Source organism: Pocillopora verrucosa, chromosome 3 (assembly GCF_036669915.1).
Source record: "Pocillopora verrucosa isolate sample1 chromosome 3, ASM3666991v2, whole genome shotgun sequence".
NCBI classification, from domain to species: domain Eukaryota; kingdom Metazoa; phylum Cnidaria; class Anthozoa; order Scleractinia; family Pocilloporidae; genus Pocillopora; species Pocillopora verrucosa.
The window spans coordinates 22,303,840-22,309,429 of NC_089314.1; positions in this window are offsets into that span (position 1 = coordinate 22,303,840).

Genomic DNA, 5,590 nt, shown 5'->3' on the forward strand with positions numbered 1-5,590 from the left:
TGCTATCACTTGCAGGATGAATTCGCACAATTTATCCCGTTTATCTAGAATTCAATGAAAAAAAGCATTGAAAATCGGGTTGAAGATTGGATATGACAACCTAGGATCTATTCCATTTGAAGGATGAATTCTCAGATTTTACCCCGTTATTCTATAGAATTTTCAGAAAAAAATGGGAAATCGGGGTAAAGATAGCATATGGGAACTTCGGGCATTATCCATAATTTACCTCTTTTTTCTAAAATTCACTGATCAAATGGAAAATTGGGGTTGAGATGGCATATGGGAACTTACGGTATTAGCTACTTGCGGGCCAAATTCTCAAAATTTACCCCGTAATTCTAGAATTCATTGAAAAAAAAAGGAAAAAAATGCAAAATCGGATTAAAGATTGGATTTGGCAATCTGGGATTTATTCCACCTGAAGGACGAATTCTCAGAATTCATCCCGCTTATCTAGAATTCATTGAGAAAAGAAACTTTTTCTAAAATTTGCAATTTTTCCTTTTTTTTCATTTTTAAGTAAGACTAGCGAGCCGCACAAAGAAACACTACTTGTAGTTGTAAGCTCCTCGTTTATTTCCGACGCGTTTCGTCTCTAATTGAGACTACAATTAACGGGGTACAGTATATTACATAGCACGTTGGTGTGCCTAAGTTTTCAATTTCCATGGAAGTTAATAATAACTGCCAGCGGGCGTTATAAAAAACGTCTAAATACATATTAAGTTATTGTGCGTTGCTTTATTTTTGGGGGCTAAAGATTAGCGCTAATCGTAGAATTTATCGCTGAAAAAAGAAATGGAAAATTGGGGTAAAGATGGCATATGGGAACTAAAGGTATTATCCACTTGTAGCATGTTCTCTCAGAATTCACCCCGTTTTGCTAAAAATTTATTGAAGAAAAATGGAAAATCGAGGCAAAGATTGGATATGGCAAGTCAGTAGGATAAATTCCACTTGGAGGATGACTTTTCAGAATGAACCCCGTTTTTCTATAATCATTGAAAAAAATGGAAAATCGGGGTAAACTAGATTAGATGTGGCAGGTCAATAGGATATATTCCAGTTGGAGGATAATTAACTAAAAAACTAAAAATTTGCCCCGTTTTTCGATAATTCCTTGAAAAAAATTGAAAAATCAGAGTAAAGATGGCATATGGGAACTACAGGTATTATCCACTTGTAGCATGAATTCTCAGAATTTACCCTGTTTTTCTGGAATTAATTCACTAAAAAATGGAAAATCTGGAAAGATTTGACATGACAAAGTAGGTTATATTCCACTTGCGGGATGAATTCTGAGAAATTGTCCCGCTTCTCTAGAATTCACGAAAAAAAAAGGAAAATCTGAGCAAAGATTGCATTAGGGAACTTCGGGTAATGTCCACTTGTAGCATGAATTCTCAGAGTTTACCCTATTTTTTTTGGAATTAATTCGTCAAAAAATGGAAAATCGGGGCAAAGATTGGATATGACAACGTAGGATATATTCCACTTACGGTATGAATTCTCATAACTTACCCCGTTTTTCTGGAACTCATTGAAATAAAAATGGAAGATCGGGTTGAAGATTGGATATGGAAACTTAGAATGCATTCCACATACGGGATGAATTCTCAGAATTTACACCGTTTTTCTGGAATTAATTAGAAAAAAACGGAAAATGAAGGATGTTCCGAGTTATAATTTCTTCCAATTTTAAGATAAATGGACACAATTTAGCCCGTTTTCAGAATTCATTGAAAAATTCATTTGGCATGTTGGGATATATTCTTTTTATGAGATGAATTTTTTTCCCTAGAATTCTCTGAAAATAGTGGAAAATCGGGTAAAGATTACAAACCACAAGTTGGGATATGTTTCACTTGTAGGATGAATTGTCTGATTTTACCCCATTTTTACAGAATTCTTGGAAAAATGCAAGAAACCAGGACAAAGATTGAATATGACAGGTTAGGATGTATTCCATTGACATGATGAATACTCAGATTTTACCCCGTTTTTCCAGAATTGACTCAACAAACGGAAAATCGAGTTGAAGATTGATTATGAAAAGCTAGGATGTATCCCACATGTGTGATTGATTGTCAGATTTTACCTTACTTGTCTCTAATAAACGAAAAAAATGGAAAATTAGGCTAAAGATTTGATTTGGCAAAATTGGAATCTCGGAGTAAAGATAGCATATGTGAGCTAAGGGTATTATGAATTCTCAGAGTTTACCCCATTTTTCTAGAACTAATTTATTAAAACAAAGGAAAATATGGGTAAAGATTTGACATGACAACTTAGGTTATATTCCACTTGCATGATGAATTGTCAAAACTTATCCCGTTTTCTAGAATTCGTTGAACAAATGGAAAACCAGGGACAGATTGGACATTGCAAGTCATGATATTAACCACTCGTAGAAAGAATTGTCACGGTTTACCCTGTTTTTCTAGAGTTATTTGAACAAATCGGGATAAAGATTGGATATGGAAAAGTTATGATATTATCCACTCAAAGGTTGGTTCAGAAAATGGAAAATTAGGGTGAAGATTGGATTTGGCATGTTAGGATATATTCTAATTGCAGGATAAAAATAAGAATTCAATGAAAAATGGAAAATAGCAGTTAATACTAGATATGTATGTCAAGTTGGAATACACTACATATGCAGGGCACGAGCTATTTGATTTTTTTGATTTTCGAATGCGCTTAAAACATGGAAATGCATGGGAATGAACAGATATACCGCATTTGTAAGTTAGATCGCCGGAATTGCACCCTTTATTCGCGTAAAAGAATATTGGGATGGGGGCAGGTGTCGGAAGGTTACCCTCGGGTGAAGTCAATAATTTTAGCCGGTACATTGTAGAATGGAGATTATTGGACAAATATCACAAATATCACTGAGGAGATTTTTATCGCTGGAAAAGAGAATGTAGCCTTCCCTATAAAATATTTATCAGTCTGCAAGTTTTGATGCTATGTTTCACCACTGTGATGTTCTGATTGTTGAGACCGGTCTGTATATTACTCACACCCTTGGAATTTAAGTCAATTTAGCGTTAAAAAAAAGTTTTCATACAATTGGAAATTTTCCCGAAGTCGCTGTAAACACAGATGCATGTGCATATACTGACGGCAAACTATTGATTTATCTTTGCTTGACAAGCAAAGTGTACATCTACGTAGAAGACTACGGGTTCTATGCACCGTCAGATAAAACATTGTAACAGAATATTTAAAGAGTCGAGTGCAAAGGAAGCCATTCCAAAAGGATCTCATTCCAGAGAGACATCTGCCCAAAAAGCAGGATGCTTATATGAGAAAAGAAAAGAAAACTTTTAAGTTTAAGTTACTTAAAAGTAATTCAGATTTAATTAAATTTTTAACAGATGACAATATTAACAAGCATTACTTTCTTGTCACTATTAACATACATCACGAAAGAATACAATTGAGCAATAACTATTATTCATGCTACTAAGTCAAGGCTTTGTCACAGTTTCTTTCTCAAAAAGATATTGTAGATGAATACGAAGAGTGATTTTATCCAACCGGTGAAATTGGTCATAAACTACTGTGCATTACAAAATTTTTGGTTTATGTCATGTTTTCCACACACAACATGGGGTGATCCAACAATCAAACATGCGTGCTGGTGTCATACAAGTTTGTTTACATACTGTTTCATGGGTTGAGTAAAATCACTCTAGATGATCCTTTTTTAATGTTTCATATAAATTTTGGTTACCTTTTTTCTGCTATGATATCCTTTGTTGATCAAATCATCTTGATAAATAGGATACACTGTGAGTGTTTGGAACAAATAAACACTTTTTTGTGTCATTTAAGCAGGAGTGATTGGTGCTAAATATTTTTCTAACCACATGTGCAAACCATAATTAATCTAACTCAAAATTCAGGCTTAAATTGCTCATCTAACAAACAAATGGGTAGTTTAAAAAAAAAAAACTCCTTCAGTTGTACTTGAACATGAAACACTTCCATGGAAATAAACATCTTCAGTACAAATAATTCAAGTAAATAACTTCAGGTGAAATAGTGATTTTTTGGAATTTGTGAAATTTAAAGTAGACTACAGTGCACTAATATACAATAACTCCATTCTATCCTTTTACTCACTTGCAACTATTTGGCTCTAACTGTTCAATACTATTTGACAGATTACAGAAAGTAACTCTTTCTGTCCTTCCAATTTGCCCTTATATACTTTTGAATAAAATAAAGCAGTTGACACCAGATCGAGGAGTCAAGGCTATTTTATTCACCCATTCACTCATAATGGTTGGTAAGATTTCTTTTTTATATGGGTTGCTGTAAACGTAAATATTTTAAATAAATGCTTTGCAATTTAAATGTTTGTGTCATTTTTTAAAATTTTACTGCTCTGGAAATGCACTGGATATGAAACTCTGGAAATAAACAACTCCAAAGGAGGTTTTGTGGACAAATTCATGGGTCTGATGTGAACATGCTTAAGAGGTCACATTCTCTATTGATGTTCTCTGGCCATGTCTAGGTACTATTCACAATTTGGAGCTGGGGAATTTTGGATATAACTTAAATTAAGCATGCTTCAAAACCCAATTGAAACTGTTAGAGTGAACACATCACCTGTTAGGTGTTTAATTATTAGTATTAAACTGTGCCAAATAGCTTTCCTTTACTGATTTTATTTAAAATTACAAAAAGTCTTTCTCCTCAAGTTGCCTCCATTTCCAGTCTCTCCACATTCCATAATGATGCTGTTCTGTAATGTTCAATAAGACCCATCCATCACTATCAACTTGCTCTAAGATACTTGCCACATCTGTGGTCTCTTGGTCCAAAATTCCAAGGCTCTATCCCACTTGTAATGAAAAATCTTTGTCTTGACCTGTCCATCCTTACCTGCCTCCAGTAATCAAAATTTATCATTTCATCTGTTGTCATCACTGCATGGTAACACCCTCTTGGAACATTTATCCCTTTTTCCTTCCTTAGTTTGAAAAGATATTGCTCAGTGATGGCCTTAAGGCCTTGGAATACCTTCCTTCCTTCCTTCTTTCAAATAGAGAATCTGTAGGGTTGGAATTTGTGAAGAAAATCAGTCTCCATTAGAAAAGAAATTTTAATGACACTCGACTGATGAAAGACTGTCTACCAAATTGGTATTAAAATGCACATTTGGCCTACTTTCATTGGGTTGGTTGGACTTCTTTGCTAATGAAGTACCACTTACCTTGAGTATCAGTATGTTAATGATAATATGCTATGAATTAACTCAAGGGACAATGAAAACAACCTTGTCCTTCTGTTAACCCACCAAACAAATTTAAAGCAATTTTTATCAATCAAAGAAGGAACATCAATCATTAGATGTATTTATAATAATTTCCCTTAAAATTTATTGCAGACATAAGGCAATAAAAAAACATCCAAAACTGGTCATCAAAGGAAACATAAAACAAAAGCAATAGTAATTATAATTGTAATAATAGTAATAATAATAATAATAATAATAATAATCCCCTAAACTACTTGGCATGTTACGAGAACATCTCAGGATAGTATAAAATAATGATAATAATAATGA